The sequence below is a fragment of the Amborella trichopoda genome, chromosome 12 (assembly GCF_054954075.1).
Source record: "Amborella trichopoda isolate Santa Cruz 75 chromosome 12, AtrichopodaSantaCruz75HAP2 v2.0, whole genome shotgun sequence".
In the NCBI taxonomy this organism is placed as follows: Eukaryota; Viridiplantae; Streptophyta; class Magnoliopsida; order Amborellales; family Amborellaceae; genus Amborella; species Amborella trichopoda.
Window position 1 is genome coordinate 32,444,978 of NC_142347.1, and position 24,214 is coordinate 32,469,191.

Below are 24,214 nucleotides of genomic sequence, written 5' to 3' on the forward strand. Positions count from 1 at the left end.
ATAAGCTCCGACCTCATCAAGGGCTAACCCAAAATCCCTCCTCGGTTTATGTTTTATGCCCAGGTACCTTGGGTTTTCCATCCGAATGGCCTAGATCGTCAAGCACAGTCCGGTATCCGCAAATATCATTTGCTTAGTATGATCTTCGAGGGTCCACACTCCCACTAAGGCCTATAAAGGCCACATAAGCCCTGCAGTATTGTTGTTGGTTGTTTGGAGATAGTTTCCAGATTCTTTTTATGACCTTTGATTGTATGAATAAATTCTTTCTGATACCATGTTTATTAGGAACTTTGGCCTTAAAGTTTTTGATTTCTTCATAAATGGCTGCTGCAATTGGTCTAAGAAAATGTTAGGGGAAGGCCTAGGCTTTGCGATTAAAATAAAAGCAAAGCTGAACATTTCAATTCTCATCGGAGATTCCAATTTTTGCATTTGAAAATCCTCAAATTGATGATCTTGACCTCTACAGTTATAGATCTGAAAAATAAAATGATTTATGGACTGCCCATTTTAAAATTTCACAAATGTACCATTTTTGGGTCTTTAAATTTCATAATCAGTCGCCGCCATTAATTTTCAAGCCGTTGTGAGGGTTTCCGTGTGCTGGAACTACATTATTCAATGGGATTTTGAGGTGCGGCTCTACCTTTTCTAGTAATGACTAGGCCTTAGGAATTGCATCAAAGGGCTCAAATGCACCCTTTAGTTTATCTCTTTTAGAAAGTTTAAACAATTTATAATGGCAAAAATTTTAGGAACAAAAGTCTTTTCCTCCATTTGGTTTGTAAAATTTCATTTGCCGTTCCTTTTCATGATCGGAATGGGAGTAACAAAACAATTGCCCTATCCTTTTTTTAATTTTAAAAAGGAGTTTTTGTATACTAGCATCATAGCCTGTTTATATAGTTTTTATATACTAGCATCATATGAGAAGATTAAACACCTCAGAAACAAACTCTCCAATATTAATTAAGATTGTTTGACATCTTTATATGGTTTTGTAGAAGATTTTCACCTATTAAATGACATTTTTCCAAAAGCAAATCAGAGAAAAAACAACCCCTCAGTTCTCTTTGAGCTTCCATACCTTCAATTAAGTTGTTTGGTAGGTCCAGTTATGATAGAAATAGATTAAAACAAGAATATGGAAAATAACAATGACAATATATGGAAGAGATTAACGTGAGAAAAATGATCCTGCATTGAAGAGAAGAAAGGCTGATACCAGCAAGTACTTGTAATACATCCATGACAAAGAATACATTGAAGAGAAGAAAGGCTGATTCCAGCAAGTATTTCTAGTACATCTATGACAAAGAATATGAGATAAAAACACTTCTAAGGTCATGCACATTTTTTTACACCAACACACCCAAAAAAGAAAAAAAAAAAGCAAAAAGGATACATTATTCAGTTCGCAGTGGGCAATTGGTAACGGCACACTGGACAGCTACTTCTATTCGCTAGCCAAGTAGCAATGCACTCTCCATGATATCTGTGCGAACATGGCATCACCCTCACATCAACCGTTCCAAAATCCATCTCACACATGCAAATAGTGCAGATAATTTCTTCGTCCTCTTTCATATCTACCCTCTCTAAGGACTCCACTGCATGCCCAGCAGCCGGCCTAGAAACAAAGTCTTCGCTAAGAGATGATGCTTCAACTTGAACTGCATCATCTACCTCCCTCACAATCTCCATCGACAACTTTACCAAAAGTGCTTCTTGGGGTGCCATGCCCTCTCTGTTAATGACCTCTAATTTCTCCCAAAATTTATCAGTAATGTGGTTGATTACGTGGTTGATGACTTGGTAGGGCACATCCATACGATGCAACTCGTCCTTCATGAAATGATAAGTGATTGATCTGGTGTTTAGGCGTTGGGAAAAGGTTATGATGGTGGTACGCTTCTTATGTTGCTGAGGAGCGAGTAAACTAGTGAACGATACGTGCTCAGACAGGTCAATTTGGATGATTATGTTTCCTTGTATCGGGGCTTGAGGGTCAACAATCGGAGAACGCAACCTCACTCTTCAACAGTGCAGAAGCCACTCAAGAAGCTGTCGGCACGGAAAGAGTCCATAGTAACAAGAAGTTGGTGGACCTGCAAGTGAACCTGAACAATGGAGATGGAAAAAGGGTTATTCATTTCTGCAGATTTACCATATCTTGCCATGTGATGATTTGAGGGTTCAAAAAAGTTTGTGTAAATTTTTAAAGAAAAATTTGAGAATCTTTGGGTGATTAACAAGGTATTTAATTGTGTTTAGTCACTAGTTATTCTTTTGAAAAAGCTCATGTACAAAAACAATGCATAAATCAGAGCCTACCTTTGGAAATGGTTCTCCTTTCGGTTTTCTCTCTGTTGTTGCAAGAACCAAATATCTTTGTTAGAGAGGAAGAAGAAGATGCGAGGCCTTGTAATTTCTTTTGGGGAGGAAGTTGCGTGCCCTCTCTAAATTATTCCTCCATTTATATTAAAGATTTCTGATTCAGATTTGTTCTTCATTTTCGGGTAATTAATTTAGATTTGTTGTAGTATGCGTTAAATAGACTCGAACTAACTTGAGCAAATATAGGAGTTCTTACAAAATAAGATTATCATGCCACTAAAATCTCAGCCCTTCATTATTCATTTCAGATAAAGCAAATAATATTTGGTTTACACGAAAAGGAAGATTACAACCACAAATACATATCTTAAAAAGAGTATAAGGATTTGGGATTTGGTCTAAATGGATCCAAAAGTTATTGGAAAAATTACGCACATATCTGTCATTTAAAGAGTTTTTACCATTTTACTTAAATTTTTCACATATTACATTTAAATTTTTTGACATTACATGCATATCCGTTCTTAGGAGTCCCAAAAAAATTTTCCAATATTGCCCTATTTTTTTATCTTCAGATTTTCAGATCTTTAGGATTTCCCTAGTAAATCTTTTGAAAAGATGAAACTCATGTGCAAAATAATATAGAAATCAGTACATACCTTAGGAAATGCTTCACCTCTCTATTTTTCATTCTTATCTGGCTACAAGAACAAAGTATTCATCAGTGGCACAAACAAGAAATGGAGTTTCTTGGTTTACTTAAGTAGAGAGAAAATGATGGTTGTGTTTCTAGGATATTTTACAGAAAGAGAGGACGAGCCTTTATTTCTTTATTTAAAGAAAATCTGATTTTGATTTGTTTTTGTATGCATTAAATAGGCTTCAAACAAACTTGACTAAAAATAGGAGTTATCATGCGACTATTGTCGCCAGAGAAAATCTCAGCTCTTCAATATTTATTTCAAATAAGCAAATAATATTTTGTTTACAAGAAAAAGGGAACCACAAATAGATATCTTAAAAAAGTGCATGACGTGAAAAGGATATGCGATTGGTTTAATAGGAGCCAAAATATATTGGAAAAATTACACATATATCCGTCATTTAAGACTTATTACACTTTTACTTAAAAGTTTCACTTATTATATTTAAAAGTTTGGATATTACATGTATATGAAAAGGAATCTATATAGACACATAGATCCATGGATCCATACATCTCGATCGGAAAAGAATCGATAGAAAAAGAAAGAATCGGAATTGATCGATATGTTTCTCGAAACAAACGAAAAAGAAAAAAAAAGATGAAACATCAATCATGGATCAACTAAGCCCTCTCGGGGGCTTGCTTAAGAATAAGAAAGAGGAATCTCATGGAAATACCATGGAATAAGGTTTGATCCTATTCATGGGGATTCCGTAAATATCCCATTCCAAAAATAGAAAGTTCGAAACAATTGGGACTTTTTCGGAGATTGGGTGCAGTTACTAATTCATGATCTGGCATGTACAGAATGAAAACTTCATTCTCGATTCTACGAGAATTTTTATGAAAGCCTTTCATTTGCTTCTCTTCCATGGAAGTTTCATTTTCCCAGAATGTATCCTAATTTTTGGCCTAATTCTTCTTCTAATGATCGATTCAACCTCTGATCAAAAAGATAGACCTTGGTTCTATTTCATCTCTTCAACAAGTTTAGTAATGAGCATAACGTGTTACAATAGAACCAGAAGTGATGTGGATTATTCAAGAATCGAAGTTGATTTGCTTTATAAAAAGAAGATATCAATGAACTCCTATGAAAGGGTTTCACGGGATTCAGCCAATTGTCTCGATCGTGGGATATCATTGAGAAATAGGAATCCGTGTTCTCAAAGGATTTCCCGCGATTATTCCTAGTATGGAATGAGTCAATCATCCACTTTTCTCCACGAACATCAGAATTGGAATAGTTTCATTACTACAAATACAAAGAAATGCAGTTCTTTTTTTTCAAGAGAGAATCAAAGATTGTTTTTGTTCCTGTACAATTTTCATGTATATCAATTTGAATCCCTTTTCGTTTTCCTACGTAAACAATTTTTTCATTTACGGTCGATATCTTTTGGATCTTTTCTTGAACGAACACATTTCTATGGAAAAATAGAAAATTTTGTAGTATCCATGCGTAATCATTCTCAGAATATTTTATGGTTGTTCAAGGACCTTTTCATGCATTATGTTAGATATAAAGGAAAATCAATTATGGCTTCAAGGGGTACTTATCTCCTGATGAATAAATGGAAATCTCACCTTGTCAATTTCTGGCAATTCCGTTTTTACTTCTGGTCTCAACCGGGCAGAATCCATATAAATGAATTATCCAATCATTCCTTCTATTTCCCGGGCTATCTTTCAGGTCTACGATTAAATCCCTCGATGGTAAGGAGTGAAATGCTAGAGAATTCATTTATGATAGATGCTGTTATAAAGATAATCAAATAAAAGAAACGACTTTCCTGACAGTTACCTGGTCGGAAGAGCCCTCCGGGGATCCTGGTCTTGTATCAGTTTCGATATCTTAGAAGACGAAGAGAGAGGGTAGGCTCATTAAAAGATACGGGAGTGTCCCATAAGTAACTGAGCGTGAGAGCCAAATGAATTGAAAGATTCATGTTCGGTTCGGGAAGAGATCATAGAAGTTGTGGAATTGATGCTAGTTCATAGATCTTTGGGCTTCGATTACCAAGGAATAGAAACTTTACAAATTAAATCCGAAGATTGGTACTCCATTGCTGTCATTTCATATGTATATGGTTACAATTACCTACGTTCTCAGTGTGCTTATGATGTAGCACCAGGAGGATTATTAGCTAGTGTGTATCATCTTACGAGAATACAATATGGTGTGGATCAACCAGAAGAGGTATGTATAAAAGTATTTGCCCAAAGGAGGAATCCTAGAATCCCGTCTGTTTTCTGGATCTGGAAAAGTTCTGATTTTCAAGAACGGGAATCTTATGATATGTTGGGAATCTATTATGATAACCACCCACGCCTGAAACGTATCTTGATGCCTGAAAGTTGGATTGGTTGGCCCCTACGCAAGGATTATATTGCCCCTAATTTCTATGAGATACAGGATGCTCTCTTGTCTCCGGCTATTGGAGATCCTATTTCTGTACCAACTCAAGATATGCTTATTGGCCTCTATGTACTAACGATTGGGAATCGCCGAGGTATTTGTACAAATAGGTATAATCCATGTAACTACAGAAACTATCAAAATGAAATAGTTGACGATAATAACTATAAGTATACAAAAGAGAAAGAACCTTATTTTTGTAGTTCCTACGATGCGCTTGGAGCTTATCGTCAGAAACGAATCGACTTATACAGTCCTTTGTGGCTCCGGTGGCGGCTAGATCAATGCGTGATTGCCTCAATAAATAGAGAAGTTCCCATTGAAGTTCAATATGAATCTTTGGGTATCTACCATGAGATTCACGAGCACTATCGAATAGTAAAAAGCGTAAGAAAAGAAATCGTTTGTATATACATTCGAACCACTGTTGGTCATATTTCTTTTTATCGAGAAATAGAAGAAGCTATACAAGGGTTTTGTCGGACCTATTGATCTGGTACCTGAGTAATTCTGTGATACCCGTGAGAATACGGATATCTCCGGTTCAACAGGTATCACAATTCCAAAATTTGTACGTGAATCAAGATCGAGGAAAAGGAAAATAAGTCTTCGAATCACTGACTGAAACTCATTGTCGAATCTTACTCACCGGAATATGGAGGTACTTATGGCAGAACGGGCCGATCTGGTCTTTCACAATAAAGCGATAGATGGAACTGCCATGAAACGACTTATTAGTAGATTAATAGATCATTTTGGAATGGCATATACATCACACATTCTGGATCAAGTAAAGACTCTGGGTTTCCGGCAAGCCACTCTGACATCAATTTCATTAGGAATTGATGATCTTTTAACAACGCCTTCTAAGGGATGGTTAGTACAAGATGCGGAACAACAAAGTTTGATTTTGGAAAAGCACCATCATTATGGGAATGTACACGCAGTAGAAAAATTACGCCAATCAATTGAGATATGGTATGCTACAAGTGAATATTTGAGACAAGAAATGAATCCAAATTTCAGGATGACTGATCCTTTTAATCCAGTCTATATAATGTCCTTTTCGGGAGCTAGAGGAAATGCATCTCAGGTCCACCAATTAGTAGGTATGAGAGGAAACACATGTCCAAGTGATGGAAAACGAGTAATCTCTTTCACATATCCTCCCAGTTTGTCGGTTTTTGGGGAAATGATACAAAAAAAAATGTCTTTATGCGGTATGAAAGAACTATATCCCAAAGACAAAAATCTGTATAATCATTGGGTTTCTACAAATGAACAAAAAAGGGATAAGGTAAGCAAGGAGTTCATAAATCGAATAGAAGCTCTATACGGGGGAGATATTGTTCTCCAAAAAAGGGTCAGATTATGCAATGATCGGGATGAAAAAGAATGCTTACCCAAAATGTCTGATCCCTTTTTAAACGGATCATACCGTGGAACAATAAAAGAATTGTATTCAAATTCAATTATAAACGATCCAATCACTTCGTCTTTTATATATCTTTCCAGTAGTAATTTTAGGTACTATTGCATGTAACGTGGGTCTAGCTGTTCTAGAACCTTCAATGATTGGTGAACCAGCAGATCCATTTGCAACTCCTTTGGAAATATTACCCGAATGGTACTTTTTTCCCGTATTTCAAATACTTCGTACAGTACCTAATAAGTTATTGGGTGTCCTTTTAATGGTTTCGGTACCAACGGGATTATTGACAGTACCTTTTTTGGAGAATGTTAATAAATTCCAAAATCCATTTCGCCGTCCAGTAGCTACAACAGTCTTTTTGTTCGGTACCGCACTAAGTCTTTGGTTAGGTATTGGAGCAACATTACCTATTGATAAATCCCTAACTTTAGGTCTTTTTTAAATTGATTCAACCGTGAAAAACCAAGGGATAATCAAATAAAAGAAATTGGATGGAAAAAGAAAGCATAAGGAGCACAAGGAGCACAAAAAAAATTGGATGGAAAAAGAAAGCACCCGTCGATTAGACTACCCGGGGTCTCTATTGGTATTCCCATATATTATAGATCTTGCTTGTTCCGACCCTATCGCACTATGTATCATTTGATAATCTAAAAAATATCTTCTGCTTGCGGTACCAATTGGATTTTCAATGGAGGAATTACGAGGATATTTAGAAATAGATAGACCCCATCAACAACGCTTCCTATATCCGCTTCTATTCCAGGAGTCTATCTATGCACTTGCTCATAATCATGGTTTAAATGGATCAATTCTTTACGAACCCATGGAAGATTTAGGTCATGACAAGAAATCCAGTTCACTAAATGTAAAACGTTTAATTATTCAAATGTATCAACAGAATCATTTCATCATTTCATTTAATGATTCTAACCAAAATAGATTTCTTGGGCATAGCAGGAATTCTTATTTTCAAATGGTATCAGAGGGTTTTGCAGTAATTGTGGAAATTCCATTCTCGATGCGATTAGTATCTTCCCTAGAAAAAGGATCTGAATCTCATAATTTCCAATCTATCCATTCAATATTTCCGTTTCTAGAGGACAAACTTTCATATTTAAATTATGTGTTAGATATACTAATACCCCACCCAATCCATCTGGAAATCTTGGTTCAAAGCCTTCGCCAATGGATACGAGACCTTCCTTCTTTGCATTTATTGCGGTTTTTTCTCCACGAACATCAGAATTGGAATAGTTTCATTACTACAAATACAAAGAAATGCAGTTCTTTTTTTTCAAGAGAGAATCAAAGATTGTTTTTGTTCCTGTACAATTTTCATGTATATCAATTTGAATCCCTTTTCGTTTTCCTACGTAAACAATTTTTTCATTTACGGTCGATATCTTTTGGATCTTTTCTTGAACGAACACATTTCTATGGAAAAATAGAAAATTTTGTAGTATCCATGCGTGATCATTCTCAGAATATTTTATGGTTGTTCAAGGACCTTTTCATGCATTATGTTAGATATAAAGGAAAATCAATTATGGCTTCAAGGGGTACTTATCTCCTGATGAATAAATGGAAATCTCACCTTGTCAATTTCTGGCAATTCCGTTTTTACTTCTGGTCTCAACCGGGCAGAATCCATATAAATGAATTATCCAATCATTCCTTCTATTTCCCGGGCTATCTTTCAGGTCTACGATTAAATCCCTCGATCCCTTGTTAGGAGCCCCGAATTTTTTGTATCATAATGATCTGAAATAATAAAAGAATTCAGAACTTTAAGATCCAAAATTTACCAAGTTTCGAATCTTAAGAATCCCAAAAAAAAAAAAAAAAAAAGAAATCAATTTTACCAATGTCCAAAATTTCCCTACTTTCAGTTCCTTAGTATCCGAAATAAAAAAAACATTTCGGACACCCAAATTGTAAATTTTTTATTTTATAATTTTCGAAGTTTTAAAATTTGACAACGATAAAATTTCTAATTTTGAAAATTTCAAAAAGTCAATCATACTTAGTTTACTCAAAAATAAATATTGGATTTTTAAAATCCAAAAAAGGGCAATTTGGTTATTCTTTAAATTATTGACAAAATGTTTTAATAATAGATATAAAATTGGTAGAGCAGTAATAAACTACAAGTTTACACAAAATTTTAACTTATTACATTCGAAATTTTGGATATTACATGTACACGTGTTCTTAGGAGCCCCTAATTTTTTTTTTCCAATATTGCCTTATTATAGGATAATGAGGATCAGAAAAAATAAAAAATAAAATAAAATAAAGAATTCAGAAGTTGAAGGTCCAAAATTTTCCTATTTTAAGTTCTTTTGGATTCCATAAAAAATAAAAAATTCAAGACTACCAAAGTTCGAAATTTCCCTATGTTTTGATCTTTAGTATCTTCGGACTCCAAAATTGTAGATTTTTATTTTATAATTTTTGGATTTTGAAATTTTGAAAATTAAAAAATTTAAGATTTTAAAAATCCATAAAATTTTAAAGCACTTAATAGTATTTTAAACGGAGATTGTCTCACTCGACTCGCTAACTGTAGTGACTCGTTACTAAACTCGTATTTAACATTTACATTTGTGCCCAACTTAATTGGACGGCTTGCCCTTTTACCCATCTAATCTTTTTTCATGTGACCCTGTTAGTCTCAATAAAAATAATAATAAATAACTAAAATTCAAATCGATAAACAACTTACTCGGTTCTATCCTTAAATCACACGAAAGACCTAAGGTTCCATACCAAATCCTATAGACCAAGTCATCCGGTGACATACTACCTTGAGAGTCCTCTTGGTGAGTCTCCTTCACCAATTTTCCATCCTTCTCTCTGTCTTACTTCAGGGGTTAACCTCTTTTTATAGAGAACCATAGTTTTGTAACTCTCACATTCATGTTCTATAGTAGTTGAGATCCATGTATAACTCCTACCTTAATTTCCTTAAGTACCGCCAATTAGAATTAACAAGTTGTCACCAAACTGTTAATCTTTTATGCAATGAGCTAAACCTGTCATTAGTGCACTAATGACTCTCATAATAGGATATCATCAAAGCATTCCTACAACTTGATCAAAGATATTTAAAAATTAAATAATTTTGTACATCTATAATATTAAAAAAATTCTTACAAAAAATTCAAACCCATCATTGGGTTTTCCCTCCAGTGACATTGGGTTTTCCCTCCAATGCAACATCTTATAAAAGCTCTAAAATGGATCCTAGTATATGGCATTGCCTCATGTCAACTACATGGGATTTCACATATAATATTCAATATGACTTTTGTACCATTATTGAAAAATAAATTCTCGGGATAAAAGGGTCTAATAGGCCATATTTCCATCATCTCCCACTTGGTCTGAAGGCTCTTTAACTTCTTGTACATAGCATTGTCTCGTGCTTTCTACATGAGATTTTCATATACCAAGCCTGAAAGCTCTTTGACATCTTTTTTTTTTTTTTTTTTGATAGAAAGTTCACAAAATTTTGTTACTTTAGAATGAAATTACAGATTCCAAAACAGATACATCAGAAAGAGTAGTACCACCTTTGACAAGGAAATCTGCCAAGGCATTCGCCTCCCTAGAAACGTGAACAAAGGAAACAGAGAGTGAAGCGGATAAATCCAAGATTTGCAACAACAATGGTTTCAGTTACCACGAGAGAAGTTGTTCCTTCTTGCACCACAATATCACAGTAAGTAAATCTCTCTCTAGAATGAACTCATGCCCCAATTTCCTATCCACAATAGTACACAGACAAAAAAGAAGGGCGGAGAGTCCAGCGAAGTTAGCAGTCCGAACACCAAGAGGACCTACATAAGAAAGAACCATATTTCCATCCCAATCTCGAATCACTCCTCCAAAGCCAGATACACCAGGGTTGCCTATCGAGCTGCCATCAAAATTTAATTTATAACCTCCTGTGGCGATGGCAACCATCTCCCGTTAGGCCTACATTTGGTGAAATTCAAGTGGAAGATATCACCTAAATTTCCTCTAACATCTAATTCAGTGATATCCTCCCCCCCGGAATAATAGAAAGAAAAGACCAAATACAGTGCAGAATTCTATTCAAGACCTTTTCACAAGACAAAGTCACCCCTTCGAAGACTCTATTACTCCTCTCTTTCCAATTTCCCAAAGAATGACTCCTCTAACAATTTGCCAAGTAATAGCCCCCAGCTTCAAAAGTGGAAATGAGGGGCCCTCTATTATCCCCACTACTAAGAGGGGCATTACCAATGCAACTCCCAACTTTGCAAAAAACCAACTTTAAATATGGCTAGCAAAGGTACAATGTAGGAATAGATGGTTACCTGACTCCCCATCCGCCTTACACAAGAGGCAAATATTTGGTAGAATCTTTCCACGCTTAATGAGATTATCAATAGTGAGCACTCGATCTTGGGCTGCCTACCACAAAAATCCTTGAACCTTCAACGGAAGAGGCCACTTCCAAATCCTAGCAAGAATAGGCATAGACCATCTTACCCGATCGTGGAAGAGCATATAATACATGGATATAATCGAAAAAATTCCATTCTTATCAATTTCCCACGCCACTTCATCATTTGCATTCAAAGGAATATAAACATCTTCTAGCATCTTAAGAAGGTCAGAAAGTTGAGAGAAGAGCAAATCAGGAATTCTATTATATGGAAGATCTATATTCCAGACTATTTGGTCACCTCGGCAAGCATAATTGGCTGAGATATATGCATCTTGATTAACCACTATTTGAAACAACAATGGAAAAAGTAATTTCAGGGGAGAATCCCCAACCCATTTATGATGCCAAAATAAGATATTACTTTCATTGCCTATACACCATCTAATATCTCTATGGATGAGTCCTTTACACAACTGAATAGCCTTCCAACAAACTGACGTACCTGAGGTTCCTCTCATTGTCCCGAACCACATGCCGAATTTATCAACACCATAGTTTTAAACGAGCACTTGGTACCAGAGATGGTTTTTGAGAGTTAGACTCCTCCACCACCATTTGCAGAGCAGAGCAAAATTAACCAACTTGATTTTTCTGATGTCAAGGCCTCCTTCCTCCCTTGGTTTGCAAACCCTATCCCATCGCAGAAGGTGGAACTTTTTCTTATCTACTGAAGATCCCCAAAGGAAGTTCCTCATCATAGACTCAATCTTCTTTGCCACCGAAGTACGGATCTGAAGAATAAACATCTGGTTGATGGGCAGGTTTGATAAACATGCCTTAACAAGCATAATTATGCCCCCAAAAGACAAGTATTTGAACTTCCAAAGATCTAACTTCATTTGAATGCGCTGAAGAATTTTGTCCCATACTGCAATGGGGAGCCTACCAACAGATAAAGGCAAACCCAAGTACGTAATAAGAAAGTTATTCATCTTGCAACCAATTTCTTCAGTCAAAGCAGAAACATCCTCCTCTGTGCAATTAAGGCCCATCATACTAGCTTTTGTAAGGTTTACTTTTAAGCCTAAAGCTTTTTCACAACACTTCAGAAAAATAGCAATATTCGATACTTCAGTTCTTTGAGCTCCACAAAACAAAAGCATGCCATCTGCATACCGAAGATGAGAAACGCAAGAGCCATCATTAGGAAGCTGAAAACCTGCAAAATGACCATTAAGCATCACATTGGAGAGCATTAAACTGAAGTATTCTACGTAAATTACAAAGAGGAATGGGGAGAGGGGGTCTCCTTGATGCTGTCCACGGGTGGCTTTAAAAAACCCAACCGAACTACCTTTATAGATAACCGAGAAGTATGCCGAAGAAATGCATCCCAAAATCCACTGTCTCCATGTATTACTGAAACCCATATTTGTCATTATTTCAAGCAAAACCTTCCACTCTACTCTGTCATACGCATTCTCCATATCTAATTTAATGACCACTCCAAGATTGCGATCAATAATTTTAGAGTGAATGTATTCTTGTGCTAGTAATACACTATCAGTGATCAATCTATCATTTATAAAAGCCGATTGTGGTCCAGAAATTACTTCAGGTAGGACCTCCTTAAGTCTCTCAGTCAGAACCTTAGCCACTATTTTGTAAAGACTCGTGAACAAACTAATAGGTCTAATATCTCTCAAAGTAGCGATCACTGATTTCATTAGTATTAAAGCAATAAACATAGAATTCACACGCTTGAACAACTCCCCTCTCCTCAAAAACCCCCTTATCATTTCTAAAAGCTCTGAACTAATAAGACTCTAGAACTTATGAAAAACGATAAGAGGGAAACGTCGTGCCTTATCACCAGGTAAGGCAAAAACCGCATTTTTTAATTCCTACATCGACACCTCCCTATCCAATGCCAGAATAAAGTGAGGTGGGTTAACTCTAAAACCCACCCTGCTGAGCCTAGGTGCGTGAGTGACCTCTGAAGAGAATACCCGCTGAAAGTGATCAACAACAGCTTGGGACATACCCTCACTGTCCTCTTGATCAACCCCATTCACAGACAAACCAGAAATATCGTTTTGGCGTCTCCTTGCATTGACAATAGAATGGAAATATTTTGTGTTCAAATCCCTTTCCTTAAGCCACTTAACCCTCGACCTTTGTCTCTAGTATACTTCTTCCACCCTCCTAAGCTCCTGTAACTCATTGAGTTTTTCACTTCTCTCCACCGCCAACTCCTCAGACCATTCACCATTCTGATGCATCACAAAGTCCAAGTCCTCAATAGAGTGTAGAAGCACATCAATCTTGCACTTCACGGAATAATACTTTTCCTTTTTCCACTTCAAGAGTTATGTTTAATATTTATCAGTTTCTTATGGAGTTGAAAATCAAGTGATCCAGTGTTGACTGAGTTCTCCCACGTACTTTTTATAATTTATGAGACCTCTTTCTCCTTTAACCAAGCAATTTCAAATCGAAAAGGTCTAATACCACCAGAGCAACTCTTAGAGGTTAATAAAATCGAAGTGTGTTCAAAAGAGAGTCTAGGGAGAGCTCTCACAGAGGCCAATGGAAAAAATTCTGACCACTCGGGGGACACCAAGAACCTGTCAATTTTTGACATAAAGAGCACGGCAGAGCTTCCATTGGTCCAAGTGTATTTAGCCCTTGCTATTGGATAATCAATTAAAGCATTTTCTTCGATAAAAAAATTGAATTAACGCATCGAATATGAGATAGAACTCCCTAGAAGATTTTCTTCCGGCCATCTTGTAAAATTAAAATCCCCCCCAATACAAATAGGAAATTGAAACTATGCAATAAGCTCCGACATATCAGAAACACAACAAACTTTTTGAGCCGAAGTTTGCGGTCCATAAGCATTCATAAGCCCCCATTGGAAATCAGCTTGAGGACCCACAAAGCCAACAAGTAAGAAAAAGTCATTTTTAACAACTGAAAAGGAAAGCAAAATAGATGGATCTCATAAAATCCAAATCCCCCCTGACTTTCCTACAACATCAATACCCACAAAGTCTATTGTTCTATGACCCCACACCTCCCTAACCTCAGACGGAGTAGGGCTAGGGAGTTTGGTTTCATGCAAAATTGGAGCAGTAGGTCTATATTTATCTATAAGAAACAAAACACTTTTTTATCTTTTGGGATCACCAGACCCCTCACGTTCCAAGACAACACTAACATAAGAAATTAAGGATGAGAAGAACCTGAACGATCCTCCTTTGGCCCAAAATAGAATTCTTCAAGCATCAGTGCCTCCTTAACAGCTTCCCCATCACTCTCCTCTGATGACCATGAAGAAGAAGAAGACTCGACCTCATTAACTTCCACATCTCTGGTCACCACACCACCTGCATTAGCCCATTTTCCATGCGCAATTAGTCTCGCAGACAATCGCGTGCCCTTCACAGGGCTTTTACCCCTCTTCTTCTTAGATGCTACGTCCTTCATGGGAGTAACATCAGAGGCACCCCAATCCCCAATCCCCAGTACCCTGATTCTGCTTCTTCAACGAGCCCTTCTGAATATTTTTGGCCTTAAGCTTCTCCATAAGATCCGTAAAAACCACTCCTATGGGAATGTCGAAGTCCATGCTGCTATCAAACACCATAGAACTCACTACTTGTTCTGCTTCCTTGCTATCATCGTCCAGCAAAGGATTAGGTGCATAATCCTCTCCTTCACCAGCATGATCATCATTTGCCTCTGAGAAGCCTGGCTTAACCTTGGATAAGTGAAGGAGCAGAGGTTGCTCCTCCTTGATAATAGAGAGTGGGGTAGCATCCTCTGATTCCAAAGTAGCCAGAGCTAGATTTCAATCTTCCCGAAGATTGTTCTCCTCCTCAGTAGAGGACACCACAGGTTCTACATTCTCATTTGCCTCCATATCCTCAATTGGCTCGACATCCTCTTCTATAACTACCAGGGCCAGAGGGTTAATCGCAATTGGATCAAAAGCCAGCCACTGAGAGACTCGCTTCTTCTTGACAGCTCTGCGAAAGCACAATGGATACATGGCATCGAGAAGAGCAAACACTACCTGAGATGCCACTTCCTGTCTCTGTGTCTCTCTCAAAAGAGCTTCCCCTTTGCTGGACTGCCCAATGAAATTTCCTTGCTCTAAGCTACAGTAAGGGAGATAAGGAAAAACTTTAGATAGCAAACCTTCACTGCCTCTTACCGCCAATGACAAGAAAGCCCAATTGCATAATATTGTCGAGTACAGGAATCCCGATAAACTGCAACTTTATCTTGACAGCTCGATGACTCTTCCACTCCCTCATCATCAATCCCGCCAACTATACATCGTCTTTCCTTCATGACTTTATTCAGTAGCCCCTCACATACCTTACTTGGACCCTCAGCAAACCGCCGTAGACTTTCAAGCGAGTCAACATCCGTTGGCTGTAACACAGGCGTAGAAGGCACTAAATGTCCAGTTGGGATCCATCGTTTCTTTACTTTTAAATTTTTAAATGTCCTTGTAGAGTGTCCAAACTTTTGGGGCCGTTCCAACCTAAACTGAAAGAAAACTGAGTTTTCCTGCGTAGATCTACAATGCCTAACCACTTCTTGCTATCCATTTTCACCATTGAGCTCAGTAGCAATATTCTCAGCTTTTTTAATAATGGCGCCTTCTACCCTGACTTCTGGAACTACTGTAATAGCGAAACACTCCTTCCCCACTTTTAAAGTTAAAAATTTAGGAATGATGAACCCTTATAGTTTCCAGATACGTATCCTCACAGATCGAAGATCAACTCTAGAAAAAGCCAACTTGTCTACGTCACAAAATTCTCTACATTTGTTAGCAAGAAGACGAAAAGTAGAGATGGACCACGCATGAATAGGAATACCAAGAAACCTAACCCAAGTAGTACTTTTACTAAGATATGATTTATGCGAATGGGGTTTCCAAAGATCCAAAGATAACAACTTCCCTCTAACCTGAACAAACCTATTTATCAACACTGAAGCAGTATCCTTCTTTGAAAGAAGAAAAACTATGATCTCATTATCACCCACAATTTTGACTTTAGGCGCATAAGACAAATTCCAGCTTCTCCTAGCCCAATCGAAAAACCCAAAAATATCTGTTAATGGGGGGGAGAAGGAACCCACCACTGGAAATGGTGCCTTTGCTAACGGACCACCTGTCAAATCAAACCCAATGCTAACAACAGGCACGCCATCACCCTCAGCATACTCCTCTACCTCCATAGATAATTGGTCAACTCAAGATACCCTCTATCTCTTTCTCTCTCTAAAAATAGCTCTCACAGGCTAATGACCCTGCAACAGTTCCGAGCATCATTTGTCACCAAGAAAATGAAGGCATGACAACCAAGTATATTAATAACTCCCTTAACCTTTGGCTTCACTCTCAATCCATGGGGCTCTTCTCTGATAAATCCTCCTTGTATTCTTCCTTTTTCTTTTTTTTAAAATAAGAAGAAAATCAATGCCATTTGGAACTAGAAAATACAACAAATAAGGTCAAAGTGATTATCCCTGCGGATGAAATGAATCTCATTTCTACCTCAAATAGAATAGAAAAACCCCTTTTCCAACAAAACCAGAATCAAATTCCAAACCAAAATGTCTCCAAATTAGGGCCCTCAAATAAATCTAGTCAAGGTCCCTTTAAAATCCAGCCACAAAACGCTATAAGCAGCAAAAAAATAACAAAATCTAGTCAAAAGGGCCGGAAACTTCCTTTCCAACAAAAACATGCTAATTCATGGCTTTATAACAAACCCTAAATCTACAATTTCAAATGTGCAATCGAACCCTAGATCTCCACTAAAGAGAGGGAGAGATCAAACTAGAGAGAGAAAGTTTGTGTCGAAAAAGGATTAGGCCAAGTGCACTTCTCAGCGAACTCCACTCCTTTGTGTCCTTGGCATCTTGTCTTCCCCCTCTCTCTCGCTATGAAGCCCCTGGAGCATGAAAAGCTTCACCAACCTTACAAAACAAAAAATCCATAAATCAAAGCAGAGATGGCAAATCAATATTTGGGGAACTCTCTCTCATCAACAATTCCAATGTCTATGGCCCTCTCTCTCCGCAAACTTACCATGTGTGAAGTAGGTCACTTTCACCATGGATCAAGTGGCGGGGGGTGTGTCATTTATCTTCCTCTTTGACATCTTATATATGGCATTGCGTCATGTTTTCTACATGGGATTCTATATACCCACCAAAATGATTTTAGGAACCATTATTAGATTTCCATTTGGACTTATCTCAGTCCCATAGCTGCTATATGTTTCTCGAAAATTTCTGGGCTTAAAGCCTTAGTCAATGGATATGCAATCATCTCATTTGAAGGCATATAATCAACTGTATATCTCCATATTCTACTACATCTCGAATAAAGTGATACCTCCTGCGATTGTGCTCGAATTTAGAGTTTATTTTCGAATCATTGAGAACGACAATGACTACTTGATTATCACATAACATGTTTATAGGCCCATTTGCAATGCATTCCAGTTTTAAATCCATAAGGAAATTTCTCAACCAAACAGCCTCTTGTAATCCTAAACTGCAAGCAACATATTCTGCTTCCATGGTTGATAAAGCAACACAATCTTGTTTTTTACTGCACCATGATACACCTCCACCAAGCGTGAAAATGAAACCCGAAGTGGATTTATTATCATCATAGTCTCCACTCTAATTTACATCAAAGTAACCCTGAGGCTTGAAGAAAGAACCTTGATAGTGCAACTTGTATTTTCTTTGTTCTTTAGATATATCTTGATATCTTTTTTACTGCTTGCCAATGTATCATTCTGGGGTTTATTTGATACGTGCTAACAAGTCCACCAGCAAAACATATATCTGGCCTAGTGTATGATACATCATAATTAATGCACCCAATTGCTTGAGCATATGGAATATTTCTCATATAATCATTATCATTAGTAGGACATAAATCAATGGATAATTTAACTGCTTTATCAATAGGAGTGGAGACCGGCTTGCATAAATCCATTTTAAACTTTTTAATAATATATTCTAAATAATGCTTTTGAGATAAGCTGAGCATCCTTTATTATTTATCTCTTGTAACTTTAATTCCTAGAACATATGATGCAACCACCATATCTTTCATTTCAAAATTATATTTCAACCATGATTTTGTTTCATTAATCATATCTATATCATTTTCAGCAATCAAAATATCATCCACATATAAAGACAATATCACTATCTTACTCCCACTAGTCTTAATGTAAATCACTTTCATTAGAAACAAAACCAAGTTTCATAATTGCATCATGAAATTTTAAATACCATTGTCTAGAAGATTGCTGCAATCCATATAGTGATTTAATTCGTTTGCACATTTTATTTTCTTCAACAATATATCCTCCAGGTTGTAACATGTATATCTCTTCATTTAAATTTCCATTGAGAAATGCAATTTTAATATCCATTTGAAACAATTCTAAATCAAGGTTGGCCACAATAGACATCAAAATTCTAACAAAAGGAAATCTTACAACTGAAGAAAAAGTATCAACAAAATCTAAACCTTCCTTTTGGTTATACCCTTTAGCAACAAGTCATACTTTATATATATCTATACCACCATCAGCCTTGAGTTTTCTTTTTAATATCCATTTGCAACCAATGGGTTTTCTCCCACTAGGCAAATCTATCAACTCCCATACATAGTTTTTAGTTATCGAATACATTTCTTCATTCATAGCATTATTCACATCAGATTCATCAGAATTAATAGCTTCTGTATATTTTGAAGGTTCAAGAATATCTTGATAAGAAAAATTATAATATTGGTTAAAAGTGTCCATGCAAACAAAACTTGATATGGTACTCTTCTGTTCCTAAAACTTCTCCTAGGTTCACTGTCCGCTACATTAGTAAGTTTAAATGTATCACCCCCACTATCTATGTAGTTATCAAGGTTTTCTACATTAGATTCATAATGTTCTATGCTTTCATTACTCTTTTGTTATTTTCTAATTCATGTATATCTATAAGAGAGAGTTTGTCTATTTTCATATGTTCTTCTAAGAAATGTGCATTTCTAGATTCAACCAAAGATTTGGTCTCATAGTCATAAAACCTATAACCCTTAGAAGCATCAGAGTACCCTATGAGTGAGCATTTTCTAGTTTTAACCTACAACGTAGATCTCATGGCTCGGGATAAGTACATGAGCAACACAACCCCAAATTTTTAAATGTTCCAATCGAGGTTTACGTCCAGTCCATAACTCATAAAGTATTTTCTCTACGAATTTTGAGGGAACTTAGTTTACAATATACATAGCAGTATACAATGCTTCACCCCAAAAAATTAAGGACAAGTTAGCATGACTCATCATTGATCACACCATTTTCATAAGAGTTCGGTTACGCCTTTCAACAACACCATCTTGTTGGGGTGTGTGGGGCATGGTCTTATGGTGTATTATCCCATTTTATTTACAAAAAATATCGAACAAATTAGAACAATATTCCTCTCCTCGGTATGTTCTAAGGATTTTAATTCTTTTGTCTAATTGGTTTTCAACTTCTAAATTAAATTCTTTAAATATCTTAAGTGCATCAGATTTTCTACTAATCAGATAAATATAACCAAATCTTGAATAATCATCAATGAATGAAATAAAATACTCCATACCTCTATGTGTTTTTACATTAAGTGACCCACAAATATCAGAATGAATAATAGACAATAAATCATTAGATCTAGTTATCTTACCGAAGGGTTTTCTACTCATTTTACTAGATAAACATGGTTCACAATTTTTTAAATCCAAATTCTTCATTTTAGGAATCATGCCATCATTAACAAGTCTAGAAATTCTATTTCTACTAATATGACCCAAACGCATATGCCACAAAAAAGAAGTTTTATCATCGCACACATTCAAGTAAGCAGAAGAAGATGAAATTTAATTCATTTTATCAAGAAAATACGTATCCTCTCGGGCTTTCCTCCATGCAATGATTTTCCTATTAATCCTAAGCATTTCCATCCTTAAAACAAACTTCATATACCTTGGCATCAAGTCTCCTAACTAACAACAAGTTACAATGCATGGAAGGAGCATAAAGAGTGTCAGAAAGGAGCAAGACGTTCCCATTTCGAATGGCTAGTTTATAAGTGCCAATACCCAATACATCAAACTTAGAATCATTGCCCATAGAGATAATATGTTGCCTAACTTTAAGCTCTTTAAGTTCCACAAAGCCCTCTCTAGACCTGGATATATGTTTAGTGGCTCCAGAGTCCACCCACCAATCATCAATAGGCACATTAGCTATTAAGCATTCAACTACTACACACAAGTAGTCACGACCTTGGTTGGGTGTCTTGGGTTCCCTATTGTTTGGCCATTGGGATTTAAAGTGTCTCATCTTCCCACAAATGAAACATGCCCACTTGGGTCCATTGTGCATAGGCTTCTTGTTTTTATTTTCAACATTCTGTTTTTTATTATTTTTTCAAGGTTGGTAAGGTTTTCTTTTCTTAAAGGATTCTCCAATTCGAGGGTTTTGAGATTGAGCAATGCGAAGTGCATCAGCCCTCTTTGAAGATCTACGATCCCCTACAGATTTCAATTCAACAACAAGATTTTGAAGCGTAAGATCTTTGCGGTTTAAAGATAAAGTAGTCACAGCAGATTCCCAAGAATTAGGCAAACTATTCAATATAGTTAAAACTTATTGTTGATCATTCAAAGCATAACCAACACTTATAAGTTGTTTGCCCAACAAAATCATTTTTTTAGCATGTTCAACCACATAGTCATTTTCCTTCATCTTAAAAGAATAATACTCTTGAGTAAAAAAATACTCATTGAAGTTACCTCAAATTGTATCTCTACTTCATCATAAATATCTTTGCCATTTTTAAATTCATCAAAGCTCAATAATAATTCATCATCCATATTTCTCAAAATTATAATCCTACACCTCTTATTTTCTTTTTCCCAATTAGCTTAAGATGATCTTTTTGCTCTATTGCTAGCATCAATGGGCTTAGTAGGAACTACAGTTGAAATAATATGATCTACATTTTCGTGCTCTAAAATCAAAGCTAATCTTCTTTTCCATATATTATAATTCGGCCCATTGAGTCGTTCTATCTTGAATTCTAGTTTAGGATCCATGAATGATAAAAAAAATATAGATCAAGAAAAAAATCTAGTTTATAGTTGCGATCTCACCGGGCGATAGTATGGGCTATCAAGAATAGATCTCAAGAAAAAAAAAAATGCAACAACCGGTGAATTGAAGAAGCCTAAATGTGAATCCAACTCAATAAAAAATTCTTGGAAACCTTCTCATCAGAAAATACCCAAATTACACATAAACAGCAATATATGGTGTTCAAGTAAATTATTTTCTCTCTCTGAAAAAAAAAAAAGATAATAACAATATGGATTAAACTGCAGTGAAATAGAAAAGATTCACAGATTACGATAACACCTGAGAAGAGGACTCTCTATTCTCAGGATAATAAGCAGCAATGAAAATCATATATATGAGCAAGAGAGGAGAATACACAGTGTCTCAGAAAGGGGTGGAAATTGAAAACTGATTTTCTAATCATCTAGTAGCGTTTACAAGTTCTGTTTATATTACTTTATGGCAACCAAATATAACAAGTGAATGAGGAACATACCCGTTACATAGTCGTTAGAGTGTGCAGCCCATGATCAAGTAATTTTGGCAAGAAACAATCATACCCGTTGAAGAAGAGAATAAAAAAAAATTGGTAGGATTCAGCCATGTTCGTTGAAGAAAGAAATACAAGCTATTTTGGCAAGTGACAGCATGTCTGTTTTAGATGACTATTTTTGGCAAGAAACAACCATATTCATTGAGAAAGAAAAACCGACAATCTTGCACTCCATAATTATGATAAGGAAACCGTCAAACGAAAAAAAACTTAACTAATAAAAAAGAGAGAGGGAAAAATAAAAGAAACTTATCTTTTCTGACTCTTCATCCTACTCCATATTTTCTCTCTTTCTTGACTGTCGAAGATTTCTCATATGGAGATTTGCCAAAAAAATTACAATTGGAGAAAAACTCTCATTTTTCAATGGATTTTAGAGAGAGAGAGAGAGAGCGGAGTCCCATTTGTTTTGACGGGAGTTTTGGATGGGGCATATCTTTAGTTTGGAAAACGGGGTATTAAAAATTGACAGAAATGCCCTTGATAAGTATTTGGATATTTGAGCAATAAATTGGAGTATATGGCAGTGTATGGAAATCACTATAGAAATGGTAAAAGACCTCAAAAATAGTCCCAATTTTTTTTTCCTTTTTTTTCTTTTTTAATATAAGCACAAAAAAATTTATCTGATCCATATATATCGTTCTAATAAGAGATCAATGAAAACAAAAATAATAATAATAATATAGGCAATAACAATAAAAAAAAATATCCAACAAGTTATATATGAGAATAAGTGTAGCAACCTCACTCTGATACCATTAGGATTTGTCCTTAAATCACACGAGGGACCTAAGGTTCTATACCAAATCCTATAGACCCAGCCATCCGGTGACAGGCTACCATGAGAGTCCTCTTGATGAATCTCCTTCATCTATTTTCCATCATTCTCTCTGTCTATATTTTCCATCATTCTCTCTGTCTTACTTGAGGGGTTAACCTCTTTTTATAGAGAACCATATTTTTGTAACTCTCACATTCATGTTCTATAGGAGTTGAGATCCAAGTATAATTCTTGCTTTAATTTCCTTAAGTGCAGCCAATTAGGATAACAAGTTGTCACCGAACTATTAACATATGCAATGAGCTAAACCTGTCATTAGTGCACTAATGACTCTCAAAACAGGATGTTATCCAAGCATTCCTACTACTTCATAAAAGATATTTAAAAATTAAATAATTTTGTATATCTATAATATAAAAAAAATTCTTACAAAGAATTCAAACACATTACTGGGTTTTCCCTCTAGTGACATTGGGTTTTCCCTCTAGTGACATTGGGTTTTCCCTCTAGTGCAACATCCTGTAAGAGCTCCAAAATGGATCCTAGTATATGGCATTGCCTCATGTCAACCACATGGGATTTCACATATATTATTCAATATGGCTTTTGTATCATTATTAAAAAATAAATTCCCTGGATAAAAGGGCCTAATAGGCCATATTTCCAATAGACCCAATATGGAATACTAAAATTACATTACCTCATTCTCTCCCAGGGCCACTCACAAGGAGCATTGGGCCATAGTACATTGTGGTTCTTTGGATTCGTTTTAGTATCCTATTTTTTATTGGACGAGCTAGGGTTTGTGTAACTGAGAGAGGGCTTATGAATATTATGGACATGGTCTAAATGGAAAATTGTTTCATGAGGGCTAGACCGCATGACTACATATGTGTTCCAAAAAGTGCAAAGCATTCAAATGGATGCAAGTAGGTGTTCCATCTAAAAATAATGGAAACTGACAGTCCAAATGTTTTCTTACAAAAAATGGGGCGAATATCCATAGTGATGTGGTATGTCTATTTATAAAGTTATAATGGGGAAAACTTAAAATCACTTTTGAAAAGAAAATAGCATAGGGGTTAAGCCAATTAAGGCTCATAAGGAATCAACTAAACTATCCTAATCAACATAAGAGGACTTTATTTATTTATTTATTTGGGTACCTCCTAAAAAATACCATTATAATACCTAAAATTCCCCAATTATCATAAAGAACACCTAAATTCTCCCTATTTAAAGTATCTTTTGGGTAAAAATACCATTATAATACCTAAAGTTTTTATCACAAAGAACACCTAAATTGTCCCTATTCAAATTGTCCTCAATTATCATAAGTTTTC

General features: G+C 36.0%; 1 long non-coding RNA gene across 1 annotated transcript; it reads right to left on the bottom strand.

Annotated features, from left to right (window-relative positions):
* Window positions 1-381: 381 nt before the first annotated feature.
* Window positions 382-22,306, bottom strand: LOC148779531 (uncharacterized). The gene is made up of 3 exons (XR_016045641.1): window positions 22,031-22,306; window positions 3,000-3,041; window positions 382-2,123 (listed from the first exon to the last, which is right to left on the bottom strand). It is a non-coding gene; the product is annotated as an uncharacterized LOC148779531 (long non-coding RNA).
* Between the last annotated feature and the right edge of the window lie 1,908 nt (window positions 22,307-24,214).